The sequence below is a fragment of the Castor canadensis genome, chromosome 15 (genome assembly GCF_047511655.1).
Source record: "Castor canadensis chromosome 15, mCasCan1.hap1v2, whole genome shotgun sequence".
Lineage (NCBI taxonomy): Eukaryota > Metazoa > Chordata > Mammalia > Rodentia > Castoridae > Castor > Castor canadensis.
In genome coordinates, this window is record NC_133400.1 from 79,951,191 (window position 1) to 79,970,964 (window position 19,774).

General features: G+C 36.2%; 1 protein-coding gene across 4 annotated transcripts in view; it reads right to left on the reverse strand.

Annotated features, from left to right (window-relative positions):
• Positions 1–19,774, reverse strand: part of Pter (phosphotriesterase related) — a 61,339-nt gene that overhangs the window by 38,138 nt on the left and 3,427 nt on the right. Inside the window, exon 1 of one of the 4 annotated variants that reach the window (XM_074056596.1) lies at positions 6,996–19,773. The exons of the other annotated variants lie outside the window; for them this stretch is intronic. The gene's annotated coding sequence lies outside the window, so the exon portion shown is untranslated. Of the gene's footprint in view, positions 1–6,995; position 19,774 lie in introns of those variants that run through there. 4 annotated transcript variants of the gene reach the window in all.

A 19,774-nucleotide genomic window follows, 5' to 3' on the forward strand; every position in this document is an offset into this window, starting at 1 on the left:
TTGTCAGGGAGATGCTTTATAAGAAATGTCAGAAATTATAAAGTATGGGTCATCATTTATTTTAAGTGAAAAGGGAGTTAAGCAAAAGAAATTTTAAGTTAGGATAAACCGTATAAGGATAGAACCATAGAAAGACTCATTTTCTAAGGGTGGTGAATAGCCATAGTAGATTGGCAGAAAAACAAGAAGAAAGATGAAATAAAAAAATTGTTACAGACTTGATAAATATTTATTGATCATCTATTAGTTGTAGGATGCTGTGCAGGTAGAGCCTATGAGAGATATGAAAATAAACAAGAGACTCTCCTGCCCTCACTTGGAGTTTAGGAAGTAACAATGATGCCTTGTATTAATTTACTAAGCTGTCATTCTCTAAGCTCCTACTACTTGTTGGGTGCTGCTTAAAGCACCTTATAGTTTTTGTCTTGAATTCTCACATAATGCTGCTAGGTTGATGTTGTATAAAGAAATTGAGACCAAGAAAATTTAAGAAATTTGAGCTCAAAAGCAGCAATTTAAACTTGGGTATGTTTAGAGATTGCCAAATAGTGTCTATGAATAGTACTTCACAGAGAATTCTCTTAAGATTAATCAGGCCAGTTTAGCCTATGACGACAATACTAGCAAACATACAGAATGGTTGCTATGTGCCGAACACAGCATTTGATAATTTATGTGAGTCCTCGTATTTAGTCCCTAGAATTTAAATGCCCACATTTTCTCTTACACTGTACCCACAAATGACCACATAAATAAAAAGACAAGGATATTGTCTGAGGCTTCTGCTTTACCCACACCTATGTAGTTTTCTTTAACTCATCCTTTCCCCTTCATCTCACAGTCACTGCTTCAGTGGGAACTACTGTCTTGCAGGCTGATTATGGTAAGAGGTTCTAACAGTCTTCCTTTCCAATCTTCCTTACCAAGTCTTCACAGTGCTCTTTCTGAAATACAGACACAAATAGGTCTTTTCCCCATGTGCTTCTCTTGACATTTAGAAACAAATCTAAATGTAGAACCTGATAGTACCCTCTGAACCATCAGTGCTCGGGCCACCCACACTGTACGCCTGGCTTTCCCTGGGCTCCACAAGTTTTTGCTTGTCTCCGGGTCTTTGGATGGATTTCTGTCTCTTTGGTCTCAGCTTGCAAACCCAAAGCACTCAGTTTTTTAACTTCTACCTGGCCTTCAGGACAAGGCTTTGCATTACTTCTAATTTGAAGGGTTTTTTTTGACATTCCTTCTTGTTTAAGCAATCTGGTAAGGTGCCAATTTTACATACTATCATACAGTTTAATCTTGAACATGTATGACTTCTGTTTGATGTCTCTCCATGTGACTTTCACCTCTTTGAGGGCAAGTCCATGTCTTATCTGTCACTCTTCTCAGTCTTCTGCAGTGCCTGGCATCTAGTACATAATTAATTAAAATGTATGTGCTTGCTTATTTTAACCCAACCTTATTCTACAAATGACTTGCAGAAAGAAAACTTGTAATGAAAAAGCAAATATTAAAGCAAAAGAAAGAAAAATTACAAGTTGAAGTAGAATCAGGACCAGAAAAGAATACCATAACTGTATAGCCAATAGAGGTCAACAATTGTTAATAAAGAGTGACACATTTTTCTGGAATATTTATTTAATCTATTTCTGGCAATAGAAAATTCTCAGATCATAGTATGTTCAACTCTTTCTATGGAATATTGCATTATTAAGTCAGAATAACTAAAATTATTTAAAATCATGGAAAATATTTTCATCAAAGATTGGCGGTGATAGATTTTTGAAGCCATGTTTGTTTTTTAAATTTTCCTGTATCTCTAAGCTCTCCGAGGACAGTAGCTATGACTTAAACTTATTCTTCTATGCCCAACACAGTATACTACTCCAAAGGAATATATATCCTGTTTTTGTCAAATGTTCTCTCACTCAACAAGAGCAAAAATTTTAAGCATATAAAAATAACAGTAAGTAGCTTAATCTTCAAGAACATTTCCTATCTGAATTAGTGGAAGACAACTGTAAATCGGAAAACTATAAGTAACAAGTAAAATTATAGAGGGTGATTCATGGCTACAACTATTCTTTTACAAGGAGTAAAACTGGATAATGGTTCTCAGGCTAATGTTTTAAATGTATAGCATCCATGCTAGTTTCTTTTTAAGGCAGTTTCATTAAAAAATAATCCTCCTTGAATCACAGAAAGCTTTTAAATTTCGTTGCAGAACTAACTATGTAGCTAAAAGGTATTTCCTATAAAATCTTCTCAAGACCTTTAGTTTGAACACCACATAGCAAACTCTCAAAGAGTCTTTACTTTTTTCTACTCTACTCAGCTAATTTAGACTTTAAAAAGAATAGGTACCAGGTATGTGGCTTTGGATGGTCAGAGCTAGCCTGCTGGGTGCCAAAAAATGGTAGTTGTTTACGACTATAAGGATCAGACTTTTTCAGGCTGATTCTAGCCCTTTTTGTCTTGCTCTAGTAACTTACCTGCTGCCTACTTGGACATCTGTATGAGAAATACCATGTTTGATGAAAAAGAGTCATACTTGTAACTAGCTTTTGTTTGATAATGACCTTAATTCCATTCCCACATTTGGAGCTGTAAGTGCCAATGGTGAGCTATAGCAGTGATTGGTAAGAAATAGGGGCTCAATAAATGCTAGTTGAACCAAAGAATACTTATTTTGTGTTATCCATCCTTCAGTTCCACACAGATGGAATTTTTAAGCACAAGCAATCCAATGTGCTCATTAATATTGTATTCTCTTTATAGTCTTATGACTATCTATTGTTATTCTTGAAATATTAAGAAAAGCTCCTGTGATTTACAGATCAGGGTATTTGGGGCATTGTGTTCTTATAGGAAAGAAATCTGGAAAATAGCTTTCCAGGCACTCACAAATTCACCTGAATATATTTTAATTCAATATAGCAAATGTTTCTTGACCTTGTATGTCCAAAGGAAGCAATTAAAGAAAACAAAGATGAAAAAGACACAGTGTCATTCCTAGGAAGCTAGAGACTCCAACACAGTGCCTGGCACATACTGAACATTCAATGACAGATAAGTTTCTCACATTAATGGGGCACTTATGATATAAAGCAGTGCAGTGAATGTTAGGAAGTAGATACAAAGCAAGTGTCCTATGGGATGTGTGGACAACATTCACACACACTGGAGGAACTGAGAAAGCTTCCTGGAGGAGGAATTTTCTCATGTCATGGCGTGAGAAATTAAGGGCATGCTTCAGGACTTGTAAGCAACCTAGCTCATACATATGTTGCATATGTGATCCTCTGTGAGAAACACTGATACATGGTTATGCATCAGCGGATGAGACAATATATTTGGATGATAATTAAATGGACAGTGTAGAGTGCAAGCTGAATGTTAGAGAGAGGAAGCCAGAAGGGATGAATGAGCTGGAAAACTAAAAGACTGTTCTTTATTCTACAGGGATCTTCAAAACAGGAGTAAATTTCAGGACAAATGCAAGCCTGGATGACTATTCTCTTTTTATCCCTGTCACCTGCAAAAGTGTTGTAATTACCATCTTCTGAAAACAAAGTTGTGAAGTCTTGAAAGTTGACTCAAAACAGCATGATTTGAATATTTAACCAGCTTCTAAAATGTGCTATTTAGGGCTGGTGGCATGGCTCAAGTGGTAGAGTGCCTGCCTAGCAACCACAAGATCTTAAGTTCAAACCCTAGTATCACCAATATAAATAAATAAAATGTGCTACTTATTGATGGAAAATTTAAATCAATACTTAGGAAGTTCATAGTGATTGAACTCTGAACTCTCAAACACACAATAACCACTATTAATATAGCATAGTAGGAATGAAGGAATCTTCATAAACTATAACTGTATTGAAGGCTCAGGTTTCTATATCACTAGTTTCATTACCTTCAAGAGATTACAAAATATCAAAAGTGTTATTTACAACAATAATGCTGGGTGTTTCCCTGACTAGCTTAAGACACTCTGCATACTTTAATTAAATCTCTTAATGTCCAGGAGAAGTAGGCAAGGGATCAACACCAGGCAAGTCATCAAAAAGCATCCAATAGTGGAAGACTGGACCATAGGATGAACTTTGAGAGGAAATTCACTTGCATTATTATTGTTCCCATTTCACCAATGAGGAAATGGGTTATTATTCAGACAAGGAGAAGCAGATGTATTCCATTTCACTAAAGGCAGAATACATAGCTGGAGGCTCTGAAAGCATCCTCTGGGAGGCCTTTAAACATAGTATAATGACCATGACTTTTGAGGTTCTGCCTCTGAGAATCAGCCAGCACTTATTAATAAATACCTAAGATGTGTATCAAGTAACTTTGCATCCCCTCCCCACTTTTTTTGATAAAAGAACACAGGACATGAATCCCAATGTATTGTGATGGATAATCTGTTAGTTTTGATTAGCTGGGTTTTCGGGAATTTGGCGAAGTTCTTTCATATAGGGAACTTCTTATCTGCTCTATAGCCCCATGTTTCCCTCAGTTCCAGAGATGAGTGTGCACAAGTCTTAAGGAAGTAATGTCAGAGTAGGGTTATTTTGAAGATATTGTATAAATTACAGTGCTAAAAAGTAAAAAAGATTAATGGTTTGGATATAGTTGGAGTGTGCCCCTGAAGGGGTCATACAGGAATTTGGTCCTATGTGTGGCAGTCTGAGAAGTGGTGGGATTTTTAAGAGATGGAGCCTACTGCAAAGTAATTTCATGGAAGAAATTGATGCAGTTTCTTTGGGTTACTTTTTGCAAGAGGTTGTTACAAAAAGCAAGCATGACCCCTGGCCAGTCTCTTTTGACTTCCTGTCTCACCATGCGGGTCTCTCTCTCTGTCTTTATGGTATTGGGGTTCGAACTCAGGGCCTCACACTTGCTAAGTAGGTGCTCTACCATTTGAGCCATGCTTCCAATCCTTTTTGCTCTGGTTATTTTTGAGATAGGCTCTTACTTTTTGCTTGGACTGGGCTGGACCGTGATCCTCTGATTTTATGCTTCCTGCTGTAGCTGGAATGACAGGTGCAGGCTACCATGCCCAGCTTTTTTGGTTGAAATGGGGTCTTGCCAACCTTTTTTATCCCTGCCTGGCTTGAAACTACAACCCTCTCAATTGCAAACTCCAGTGTAGCTGGGATGACAGGTGCATACCATTGCGCCCAGATGTTGGTTGAGATGGGGACTTGTGAACATTTTTTTAACCTAGACTGGCCTCAAACCACAATCTTCTTTATCTCAACCTCCCAATTAGCTAGGATTACAGGTTTGACCTATTCTACCCATATCAATTTTTCATAAAGGAAATTAAAAGACTCTGAATACTTTATGAGGTTATGACATCACTCTCAACCCAACCATCAGCCTAATGTCCGAGTAAATATAGACATGGTTCCTAGAAAAACTCAGCCCCCAATTTGAAAAAAAAAACCCATATGCAAATACTGTTGTTATAGGTAATAATTTGATGCCATTAAGATCTTAAAAAGGAATACAGATGTAAATAATGAAACTCTATGGCAACATTTAGTTGTAAAGTAGATACAGCAATCCATAATGTGTTTAGAAAGCTGATTTACTATGAAGGGATCAGAGGCAAATTTGTAATGACTATGTGTCATTCAGAATAAGCATTCTTTCCCAGTCTTTGAGATTGTGGAAATATACTCCAATGGACTTCTAAGCTCTCTGCAGAAAAAGTCTCACAAATTAGGGAAAGTCTCTACAATCAAATGACAAATTCTTAATTTCCTAATGGGTACATATACATATAAATATAAAGGGAATTTAATCACTTAAATTTCCCTTATAATGCACCTTATAAAAATAAGGTGCATTAAAATACGTAGAAAGGTTTGTCTTGTACTGTATTTTACTTTTATACCTCAACCAGATGGTTCTTAAGAATTTGAAGAAAATTATATATTTAAAGTATTATTCAATACAACTATTTAGCTATATATTTATACAAGTGTCAGGTAGAAATATCTTTTAATTATAGTTTGAGTTATACTTTAGCAATATTACCAATATATGGAAGAACTATAATTTTAATCTCTTTTTTAGATTTGATTTGTATCTGTAACATTAACACTTTTAGCAAATTTTCTGAATAAAAAAAGATACTTTATGTCAAATCACAAATTTTCTAAAATATATCAAATTATTAAATGCCATCTAAGTAAAGCGTGGTTTTGAATTTAGATGAATGGTTTAAAGTAGGTAAAATATTAAGTATTCTTAGTAAATGTTAAAATATACAATATTTACAATGAACAATTTTATCTCAATTAACATTAAATGCTACTAGATCTTAAAATTTTTGAGCTGGGAGATACCATGTGGGTTATTTAATTCAATGACTTTGTTTTTTAGATGTTAAAACTGAATCCTTTATCTTTTGAAGGCCAGATACCTTAGTTTAGAATCTACCCTCCCAATCTGTTGGTCTGGTGTTATTTCATTAAGCCATATAGACACTTGTTACAAATATCACAATTAGTTACCGTGGTCTCCATTAATATGGAATTACTACTCAGAGGATAACATCACTCATTAGCCTAAAAAAGAGTTCACAACAAACTGGAACCAGAAAATGAAATCCTACAAACCCTGCTCCCTGGGTGACTTGAAGCAAGCTGCTGGGCTACACAGTGCTTTCCTTTTTTTAATTATAAAAATAAGGACTCCAGTAATTTACACTTCTCTATTTAATACGGTTGTTGCAAGAAGTGATCATAAAAATAACTCTAAAGCATACAGCATAGCTAAATGCAAACTAAATGTTTAATAACAAAAACCCATATCAACTATACTTAAACTAAGGAGCAATAACCACCGAGTTATAATTGGGAGGGACCACAGATGAGCTACTGTGTGTCCTTATAACATCTGAATGAGCTAACGCAGCTGTGTATCAAATGAGTTCTGCACCTCCTAAATTTTCTTAGTTGCTCACAATCTATCTTTATACTTACCTAAGCCATGCTGTAATAATTATGGGCTGAGACAAAATTGGAACTCTGTGACTTCTCAAAGGCACCATTGATTCCTAAACAGAGAGCAGTACTAAGTAAGTACCTCTAGTACCTGCATACTATGTTTATTGCAGCTCTCTTCGCAATAGCCAGACTGCGGAAACAGCCAAGGTGTCCAGCAACCCACGACACTCTATGACCAAGTGTCATATATGGATATGTGTACATGGATATACACATACACATGTATACATATATACATATACACACCATGAGGAAGATATACATGTATTCAGCCATAAAGTAAAATGAAATCATGTCATTTGCAGGAAAATGAATGGAATGATGATAATAATAATGGGACATGAATGTATATGGGGGACTGTCTGGGGGGAGAGGAAAGGAACAGACACTGAGAGCTGAAGAGGACTGAAGTGTACCACATATATACATATGAAGACATCAAAATGAAATCTACCAAACACTATTGCAAAAGGGGGAGGAGAAAAGAGAGAATGGGAATATAATGGAGAAGGTGAGGTTGTTTAAGTACTCTATACGCATGTGTGAAATTAACACAATGAAATTCCCTCATATTATTCATGTACGCTAATTCAAAAATAAAATAAAAAGGCAAGTACCGCTAGTGTTGTTAATATAACCTGAAGAATTTGCCATGGGCTCATCCTGTAATTGATCTACAAAGAGCAGAATCCCTGCCAAATATTGTTCCCTAATAGTAAAATATGGCTTCTCTGGTGACATGCAAAATTGTCTGGCTTGGGCTGACCTTTAAAAACAAACAAAAACTTATAAACTGGATTCTCTTCGATAAGAAATAGATCCTGCAATTGGCAGGGGTGGAAAGAACCAATAATTATGCTTTAAAAGTATTGTACAATGTAAATTTTTAAACAAAAACATGTATATTATACATAGAAAGTAATCTGGGGCTTCAGTGAAGATCAGTCGTAAAGTGCTTGCTTAGCATGCACAAGGCCTTGGGTTCAATCTCCAACCCCTCCAAACCCATCCACACACACAGAGGCTGAAAGCAAATACCTAGAGATGCTGACATAGGTTGTCTGCAAGGGATAGAAATTTTTTCAACTTTTAAGAATCTTCTTCTTTTCTTTGTGCTTATCTGTTTCAAACATGGGTTAATTTTTATTTCTATAAAAAGTTACTTTGCATGCAAAAAAAAGTGTTTAGTCTCTCCAAAGAGGCAAGTCAGATATAGTGCCCACATCAAAAATGAAACAGGAAGGCTGGAGATGTTACTTGATGATTGTGACAGGAAAAGGAATTGGAGTCAGGATTTTGGGTCCCATATTTTGTACCAGTCATCATAATGCATGTCTGGGGAAGCCAGTCCGATCTGAGATTTTTCCACCTACTAAATACTCAAGTTGCAAATGATTCCTAACTATTTTTAAGCTAATAGTCAGCATGCATTTTTTAACCACAGTTTTCATTTCTGAATTGTATGTCTCCCTCTCAAATTTAAACAAGTATTGCTTTCGGTGTTTAATTACAATTTAATGGAAATACTACTTGCATTCAAATTAGCTTTTAGTTTTCACATCACGAATGTGCATCCAAGTTATTGTGTCATTATAATCTCATGTTATAATGGCTTCATAATGCAAGTCCCTGCAGGGTTGAATTAGTAGTTTCCTGTGGTAATCGCCCATCACTATAATATCATAATCACATAAGCACAGTCCCCACATGCTTCCACCGCAATCATTTTGACATTGTAAGAGCATTTTAATAGTATTTGTATAGATTCTCTAGAGAAATCATCTCATTGTCACCGTATTACCATATAAGATTAATCATGATGGAGTGGAGTTGTGATATGAGAGCTTAAAAAAACGTGACGCTCAGCAACAAGGCATTTCAACCTCTCCAAAGGTCAACACATTTCACAGTAAGGTCTTCACATAACCCTTAATTGAATATTTATTTGTCCTTTCACAAGATGCTACAGTTTTGTTTTTTCTTTTTCTTTGTTTGCTGAAGACTGACACAGCTGTAATAAATTGGGTCAATCCCACCCTGTGGTAGAGAGAGAAAAAAGAAGAAATGGTCCCTGTCTTCAAGGAGTTTACAATTGCATTAGGTTTACAACAAATTCTGCAAAGCATATACGTAAACATAACCAATACTCTTATGATAAACAGTTTGCTCTGAAGTCTCAGGTATTACCTCGGGGTAAGAGTAACCAAGCTAGAAGATTTTACGTGTGTTTGTGTGTGTGTGTTTGCATGTGCATGTGTGTGTGTGTGTGTGTGGTGCTGGGCTTTTCACATGCTAGGTAACCACTCTACCACCGAGCAACATCCCCAGCCAGAAGAAATATTTAAGAATTAAGAGTTAAGAATAACAAACATAATGTGATTGTGTGACAGAAATGGAATGCATGATATTAGGGTTTATGAGAGTCTGACTGGCATCTTTGTTCCTTTGTTTTCACTAACCCTGGGGGAAAAGAAAAGACCACCAACACAACAGTTATACATCTGGCCACAGCGCCACTTGAGAGAGCAAGAACAAGTTACAGGCAGTGCTGTAGACTGAAGTGCTTTGTCTCCACAGAAACTCATGCTTAATTCCCCGTGTTCCAATACTGAGAGATGTGAGACCTAGCAGCAGATGATGGGGTCATAACCATCCTGTAAGGGACTCATTCATGTTGAGGAGTGCGCTGGATTTCACATGAGTGGTTTGCTTCCTAAGAGAGAGGAAGCATCGTCCGTTCCTGGTCTCTCGCTTTCATCTTTTAGACACGTTTTTTTTTCCACATCTACCACCTGTCTGCCATGTTGTGATTCAGCCAGGGTGCCGTGCTCTTTGGTTTTTTTGGTAATCATGAGCTAAATAAACCCCTTTTCATTATATCTTATCCATCGTCAGGCATTTTGTAACAGCAATCCAAAAATGGACTAACATATGCAAGAAATCTGTCATCCTCAGGGACCTTTACTGCTCTCTGTGCAGACAGTGGAAGCTGGATCTTATTCTTTATTGCTAAGAGAAGACTGAGCAGAAGAGCTCTTCTCATGAAGCATCAGATCAAGGAAGTGAAAAAAGAAACTCCTATTCAGCAAAGCACTGCCCAGCCCCCAAAAGTCTGCTCAGCTTGCTTTCCACAGTTGAAACCACAGTGTCCATCGTGTGTCAATGACAAATGGCACACACTGCAGAAGCTGGCAGGACCATGTGTTCATGGAGGGGCCTCTAATCTTCTAGTATTCTCTGAGGACATCACAGAAAAATTGCAAACAGATTATCATAACTCACAAAGAATCTTCTCTGCTCAATATTTAAGTGAGAACAACGTCACAGCCAGCATTTAGCACCATGGCTGGCCCAAAGCAGGCATTCTATAAATGTTTATGGATGGATGAATAAATTAACTTAAAAGAATGCATGGGTTTCAGAGCTGCCGTGGGTCTGAGAACACGGAGCAGATTTGAAATATGTACTCTTTGGTAGCAGTAACAGTAGAAGAATAAATGAGTGGCGGCTCTTTGCTTCTTCTATTATTAAAGACTTGCTTGCCTTCTCGGTGATGGCAAATCACAGTGTTTGGAGGGATAATGGCCGCCAATTCTCCCTTTCTCCCATTGTGTAGGCCTGGGAGACCTCAGAACTACTCCAAGTCTCTAGTTTCTGAAAAGAAGTTATTATATTTTTTAAATTGGAACACAGTAAGGATAAAGATATGTTCTCTAAGTGCTCAAAGCTTCTTTCACCAACAAGCTGTGGAGCAATATAAACGGATTATATAAACAAAATTAGCTGTCTTTCCTTTGGAGGTTATTTTTAACTCCATAGGTAAAGTCTTTAACATTTGCTACCCTAGTCTGTTTAGGCTTCACATGGAATTAAACTTCCACTTCTTGTCTTATTCTTTGCAGTAACTCACTTCATACATTTTTCATTATGGATTGCTATCAAAATGCATTTTATTAGATTTGATTATCAGTTTTTATTATTTGCTCTGCTACTGGATATAACCACAGATTAAAAACTTGGAATGTCTAAACCCAGGTATATTTGCCATGAGAACATTAATTTTATTTATTATATACAATATAGCTTGACACTGCTTAGAAAAATATTAGAGACTTTTTCCCTCTGTCAAGTATACTAAAGTCAGCAAAAAATAATTCCAATACAATAGGCTAATTACCTAATCCACTAAGTTAATCTTTTATTAGTACAAATGACAGTTCATGGTTATAAAATACCTCGAGTGTCACTAAAAATTAATGTCAACTTACTATATTTAAAAATGGAAGAATAAACACAGATGGGACAACATAATGCTGGTACACATATCAGTACTTTCTCAAGAGGAAGAAAAGCTAGACTTTACCAACTGCATAAATATTACAAAGAAGGTTGATATGTTAAAAATACGTCTTTGATAAATCACTTACTCCTGGAGAACTGAGTTTTCTCATTAATAAACAAACAAGTTAAGATTTGTTCCAGATACAAGTTCTAGGACTGTGAGAGGACAGGTGTCAAGTAGCTTCTGCTGCTTTTCCATTAAGCTTAATTTCTTTAAATATTAAGTGAGTGGGGGATATATGTGTAGTAGAAAGTCAGAACTTTTCTATACAAGAAATATGAATCCTATTGATATCTTCTATATACAAATTCTTTTTTTGATGCCCCATTGGGCAAACAAACTATAATGCAATCAAATAAACCAAATTACAGTATTTACTTTTACTAACACTTTATTATAAAGAACAGGTTGTTATTAACAGATGAATGAAATAAAAATGCTTCACTATCTAGAAGTTCCAGATAGTATTACTTTTACTAACACTTTATTATAAAGAACAGTTTGTTACTAACAGATGAATGAAATAAAAATGCTTCACTATCTAGAAGTTCCAGATAGTTAATTATTACCATCCTTTATTCTGCTTGTAAATAAGAATAAAATAGAGGTGCAAGTATAAAATAGTGATGGCTTTATTAGTCATCAAATAAGTGATGCCACCTGAGCAACTGAAAACTGTTAATTAGCTCCCAAATAACAGCTAAAATGACCCATTATCTGTCCACATGCATGTGTGAATATGTGTACATATATCCAAAGGCAGTTTTTATAGTTTCATCACAGTACAAATATAGAAACTACTTCAAAAATTGTGTGCCAACTGACCGACCAAAATTATTTTATTATTTAGTAGGTGGTGATGCAATTTTTTAAAAAGTCAATAGTCTGCTTGGTTTTTGTCAATGCTTTTTTAAAAGTTTGAGATATATATATCCCATTGGTGGTTCAAAGTGATTTTAGATAGTATATGAGAATTTTATAATGTTTTAAACAAGTATTTATTTTAATTTACTCCAGGAGAAATAAGTCTGTGATTTCATAGATATTCCTTGTTATAAATAATTATTATTTAAGTAATTAGGAGTAAAGGTAGTACAGAGGCATTGCAAATGCTCTTCAAAATATGAGAATTAATCAAGTTTCATCAGAACTGATGAAAATTATACTGAGTTTGTGAAAATGAAGGGGTCTGTCAGTATCTCTGCAATGTCTTGTAGCATATTCATTTTCTTTGTCCTATTAAATAACTAATGCTAACATTCCCCTCAACTCATCCAAAATATAATCTTGGCTTCTAATTAGGCAGAGAAAGCTATTATCCAATTTCAACATGCAGATCTTTTTTATCAATCCTATAACTGTTGACATTATTTTAAATGATGTTGTCTTAAAAATATAAATATTTATGGTGTAAAGAATATGAATCAAGACATTCTTATTAGACAGTATAGCTACATACTAAGCTTTCCAATATTTATAGACTAAAAGTCTAAAGTTTAATACAACATTTTTGGTATAGGAACAACATATAAGAACTTCTCCTTGATGTGTGAAGGTGGGAGTGTTGCTCAGAGGTATCTAGGCTTTGGGTTTGACTCTTAGCACCAAAAACAAAAACAGCAAACAAACAAAAGTGCTGTGGTTATTAGATTACATAGAAATGTAAGTTAATGCAAAATAAAAATAAGATGGAAGCAGTTTCACAAAAAGACTGCAATGTCATTATATAGTGCATTATTAAAATTCCACATAAAAATCTTTTACAATCCTGATTTGGTCTATCAAAAAAAAAGGTATTTAGAAATTAATCCTTTTTACTTCACCATAGCAAGAATAAGTATTAGCAAAGGCCCATGAAGTATCTCTAGTGAAAATGTCTATGTTCTTTATACATTACAAATCTGATGATTAAATGAAATTAAATAGAACAATAGAACTATACAGACTCTTCATGGAGAACATTTTACATTTGGAACTTTTATCTTAAAATATTTTGATCTCTCTACCCCAATTCACTGATAGACAAAAAAAGTGAAATGATAATGCCTGGCCAGAATGAGAATATCAAAGAGGGGCATTGGAACTCCATTTACAAGAACCTTGTCCCTCTAGATCAAATATGGCTACCAGGCCAAATGCTCAGTGATGTCAGTACTTAAGATGAAGATTAAAGAATCTTCATCTTACTACTGATTGCTGAGCTGCTGCAAAATATTTAGTACACAGGAGAAAAAGGAACACCATTGAAGGTGCACTTTACTGGACAATTGTGGGCCAAGTTCAAATCAGTACAGAATCAAAAGGAAATCTGTACCAGTCCTGATACTTATGCAGAAATGTGAGTGAGACTCACAAATGATGCCCAGTAGAGTTTCCTGTCCTAGAGTGGAGGCTGAAAGAATGTGGATAGGCACTGCCAGTGATAGCAGGAGACAAAAGCGACAATCACTCCTTTGAAGAACACTTCTGCCTCATGTCAGCCTGTAAGATCTCTCCTGCAAATGCAGAGGACATTTTTTATAGAAAGTATTGGGCAGATAGCACTAATCAGACATGGTGCATTGGAGGTAAGTGGTCTTTTCTTAAAGTCCTGTGTGCAATGGTTTGTGAATGGCAAATGTATATGCTCACAAGTCAAAGACTGAACTTGGAGAAACTGCAACCTGAGAGACTGGGAAGCTGTTTAGCTGGTAGAAAAGCACTGACTCACAGAAGTAAGAGACATCATCTGTCAGAGAGTGATAAATAAAACATGTCAAATAATGTAGATCAAAACTGGGATTACCATTCTTGGATAAGGGTTTTGACAATACTTTCCTATGGAGCAAGTGGCAGTTAAAACCATATTCTACTTACATGGGTATCCTCTAACTTATGCATGTATACCTAATTCAATCAGGCCCTGAAAACATTATCACAGGAAGTTATAGATTTTCTTCCTTTTTAAACAATTCTTTTAAACATTTTTTAAGAATTCACAAATGTAGAGAGAGTAGTATAAATAACCCCTCTATAGCCATCACTCAGCTTCAATAACTTCCAATTTAAGACAATTTTTAAAGGAAAAATATTCTACAGCCTATTCAAAATCACCAAAGAATTACTCCAAATATTACTAGCATACTCTCACATAGTCATATAACAACCCTCAAAGGATTTCTGGTACTAATTTATTATAAAAGGTTTTTTTTAAGGATGAAAAAATCCCTACGATTTTATTCTGAAGGAATGGCACAATGCTTTCGAGAATCTAAGGTGTGGACAGATATTGGTGCTACAGGCTTTTTATTCTTTCCCATTTCTCAATATTTCTTTGAATGTTGGAGCTTTGCTAGCTCCTTAGACTCACCTCTCTCATCAGACTTTCTGTATTCTTAGACATTTTCAACTGACAAAATGGGGACAGCAATGCATAACACACTGAAGCAACATAAGCAGAGATTCCACCACATAGGGAGAGGAGCTGAGGTAGGAACACAGCATGCTTTATATTCTTTTGCCCTTTTTGGGGGTGGGTGGGTACTGGGATTTGAACTCAAGGCCTCTGCACTTGCTAGGCAAGAACTCTACCATATGAGCTATGCCTAGGTTCTTTTGTTTTTTGTTAGTTTTTTTTTTTTTCAGATATGGCCTCATACGTTTTGCCTAGGCCAGCCTCAGACTTCAATCATTCTCCCTCCACCACCCAAGTAGCTAGTATTATGGGTGTCCTACCATGCCTGAATTTCATTTTGCTCTTTTTTAATGGTGTAAGTACAATGACTAATCATAGAAAGTTTTTTATTCAGAGAGAAAATGTGAGGTAAAAATATCTGTAAGTTCTTAGGGAAAAATCTGGATGATTGTAGTTCAGAAAGCAAAGTATACTTGATTAGATATACATTTTTGGTTAACTGCTTAATAAATTCTAACTCATAAAGTAATGTTGCTTCAGTTTGTACCTAATTATTTCAATGTTTTGAGTCACAAACATAAAGCATCCCTCCAAATAACGTTGGGTTCTTGAGTTCAGTGGAGTTTCCAATGACTTGAAGTCATCACTTGACAGCTCAGATTTGGCAATCAATGAAAATTACTCAAAATATACTCATTTCCAGAGATTGTTACTGTTGTAGGCCAGGGTTAATATGTCTCTCAAATATTCATGTATTGAAGCTCTAAACTGAAGTACTTGGAAGTAACCCGAAGCATTTGGAGAAATGGTCTTTACGAAGGTGATTTAGTTAAAGTGAGGTCACTAGGGTGGCTGTAATCCAATAGATATGGTGCCTTTATAGGAAGAGATTAGGACACAGACACACACAGAAGGCAATGTGAAGACACAGAGAGAAGATGGCCACCTGTAAGCCAAGCAGACAGGCCTCAGGAGAAGCCAGAGTTGCTGACACAACAACTTGAACTTTAAGTTCCCAACTATGAGAGAATTAATTTCTGCTTTGTGGGATTTTGTTATGGGCTCCCAAGCAAACTAATACAGTCAGTAACAGAGGTCATCTAATCTAAGCTACAGAAATGGCTTTAATGACCCCTGGGGAGTCAGAATCTGCAAATGGAGTGGAGAATGCACAGGAAATGCTTGGCCAGGAATATGCAATTTGACCTAACCTTTTTCACGAATTTGTTGACAACTTAGACCACAGAAATCAGAAAGCTTATTGAAAAGTTAAGCAGATATTGCACAGCATATGTGGCAGGTGTATGAGGCAAAATAGCCCTGAAGTTAGGTTTGGGATTTATCTGTTTCCAAACATTTAGAGAATAAGGCTGCTAGCATTAAACTTTATAGATGTGTGAAGAATGAAGTAGATGAGACATGTAGAAATGTAGAGGTACAGGCAAGAGATAACTATGAAAGTCTGTGAAAATATTTAAAATATTTTAAAAATCAATACATATATAATTTTGTAATAATGAGCAACATAAATAAATCTTTGTTGGTACACAATAATACTGAGGACTTTGTGGACATATGAGCTTTCAATTATACAAAAGAGCATTAAATTAACAACAATATTTACCAATATTCTATTCAAAGTGCTTTTCAAACACCAAATAATTACCCAATTAAGCCACTGCAAGATAAGTTTTTATTACTTGAGATTTAGTGAAAAAGACTAATAATTACCACTTTAACAGTTTCTGTGAAGAAAGACAGTGTTTACTGTATACAACTAAGCATACCTCACACCCTTTTAATGAGTAGGGAGCAGAGAAAACAAAAGGCTGATTATCTATGTGAACTCAGTGGAAAACAGAGATGACTAAGAACTAAGAACCATGATCTATGAAAACAGAGAATTTAAAATGCAAAGCAGAGTTCAAAATTGGCAGAGGCTATTTATGAATATTGCCAATACTCAGTACTGCAGACTGACAATAGAGAATCTTTGGTCATACCCCGAACAACATAATTCATCACACTAGTGCTTGGGGCAGTCATGTCCAAGCAATTTATCATCATCATATCACTCGTCTGAGTAGGAGAGGGGGAGAACTTTGATTGTTAACCTCTAGGGAGACTGGATTTATAGCCAACATCCCTCAGAATGCAGCATAGCTCTGCCCAAAGCAAAATGCTCCCTGCTTCACTTCTGTTTAAGTCACAGTCAAAGAGTGATCATATTGCCTGTAGGATGTTGAGAGCAAAACCTAGGTCTGATACTCTTAGATCCAAAATAAAATAGCCAGGAAATCATATTTAAAATACCATTGAAGCTGCATGAAAAAAAAAAAACCAGTCAGTGATAAGTATAGATGATTCATTTAAAAAGTCCTTTAGTGACATAATAATTTCTGAAATGCATCCACTTATAACAACACTTGGGAAGAAGAGTCTCTTCACAAGTCATCCATGAACATTCCTGTATATTAGAAAATTTGGCAGTACACTGGAAATTTAAAAATATATAAATTATGTTGCTCAAACTAAAAATGAGAGCCTTAATTTCTACCCCTTCCAGGCATCAAACGTTTATGAATTTTGCACTTTACACCAGCTGCCCTTTCAGAATGTAATCAAGCATCTAAACGCTATTTTTGCCATTTCCCCACCAGTGAAATACTGTATTTGCTCAGGCTTCCTGAGTCTATTAGGCAGGTTTAGGCTATATTACGGTGCTATAACAACCAAATCAAATCTCAGCATCTAAACACAAGAAAAGTTTATTGCTAGCTCATTGTTTATGTGTAACACAGGGTAGTAGGGGGCTCTGCTTATTGTCCTCATTCCATGACCCAGACTAGTAGAGATGCCACACTATCTGGGTGATCACTGTGACAAAGGGAAAGTGATTTTTACAAAGACTTCACTGGCTCTTAAAATTTTCACCTGGAGTGGCATGTCACTCCACCTACATTTCATTGGCCAAACCATTAACAAGGCCATTATCTACCTGAAAGGGGACATAAAAATGGATAACACTCATGATTACCATGCTAAGAAGGAAGAGGTATTTGCACTTAAGCAGATGCAGTTTTCACGAAACAGAACCATAGTACTAGTTGATCAAGTGGGACTAGGTATTTTTTTTTTCTTCTTCATTTTTTAAGTGAGGGAGGAGGTGTATGAATGAGACTATTATAAGTCTTCTTTAAAAAATCTAGACTACTGAAAATATGTAAGAAAAAAACAGCTAAAGAAAACAGAAAGGGGCCACATTTGATGTATGATAAAATATCCATCAATCATCTAGGTCAAATTTATAGAACCACTGAGCAGAATAGAACTTAATCAGGAATTTTCAGTGTTGCTACTGTATGGAATACTGGGATATTTAAGACATTTATGGAGAAAGTGGACTCATGTATTAATGCTTGTTATGGATTAAACATGAAATGTCCCCCACCCCACGGGCTCAGGCAGCTGGTGAGCTTTTGGGGATCGGATCTCAAGGGCTCTGACCTAATCGATTCATAAATCCCTTAATGGGTTTATAATATGATGGCATTATTGGGAGGTGGGTCCTAGTTAGGGGAAGTGGGTCACTGGGGTGTGCCTCCTGGAAAGATAAATCTTGTCCCTAGTTCTTTTCTGTCTCTCTTTCTCTCTGCTTCCTGATTACCACAATGTGAGCTGCCTCTGCCAGAAGCACTGATGGTCAAATATTTTGCCTAGCCCCAGGCCCAAAACAATGGATCCAGCTGACCTTAGACTGAAATCTCTGAGCCTAGAGCAAAACAACCCTACCCTGAAGTTGTTAGTTCAAGTGTTTGGACACAGTGGGGAAAATCTGACTAACACAATGAAATATATGGAATCAGGGATGGACATCATTCCAGTTCATTTCATGCTGTATAATTCAACATCCTGTCCTCAAGTGTAATTAAAAGAGCAATCTGTAATATCCTTGAGTTACTATAATCACAGGGACTGGTGGTCAAACCCCAGACAAGGAAGGCATTAAGTTTACAGGCATGTACTCTTGAGACTAAATATTCAATCTATACAAGTGTCCCTCTGTCTTCTGCTCTGTCTGGCCCAAAATTTAATGACTCACACTTCAAAATGAATTATATTGTTTTTTTTTTCAGAAATACTTTTCATTTCAGCCATATTCAAAGTCTTTTCTGACCGTTATTGGGAAGGGGAAACTTGTCCAGAGAGACTAATATTTTAGTTAAGTTATCCCTGGAATATACACTGTCTTGATTTTCCTCCTTCTTTACCAGTTACTGTCTTTTACTCCCCACTACACTCTAAATTTCAGACTCTTTGGGACTCATCCAAAGTCCTCTTCCCTTCTCTATCTTTATTCTCTCCCAACATTTTCCAACAGTTTCATATATCAAAACTAATGACTTGCAAATAATTATCTGTAGCTTAGATTCCTCCATAAGCTACAGTCAATTATACGTGACCAAATGGCATTTCTATTTTGACATTTAACAGTCTATTTTGTATGGCTATAACAAAATACCTAATGCTGGGTACTTTTCATAAAGAAAAGAGATTTAGTTAGTCATGGAGGCTGAAAGTCCAAGATCAGGCAGCCCCATCTGTTCAGTCTTTGCCGAGGGCCTCTGGCTGCATGGTGGATGGTGTCACATAGTGGGAGTGTGTGAGAGAGGTAAGTAGCATGTACAGAAAAGAGTGACCTTGCTTTATAGTAACCTGTTTTCTTGTAAAGAGTCCAGTCCCAAGAGACAGATATTAATCCCTTCTGATGTGGCATCTCCATTATCTAATTATCTCCCAGTAGGCCCCACTATTTAAAGGTTCCACCACTTCTCAGTACCTTTAGATTGGGGACTAAGCCTCCAGTACATAAACCACTGGAAGAGAAACCATATTCAAACCATAGCAACCAGACCTTTGCAGCAGGCAGATTCTGTAATGCATCCCAATAACCTTGCTCCTCCTTGCACTCACACCTGTGTGTACTTCCCTCTCACACTGGTCTGTGTGATCAGTACC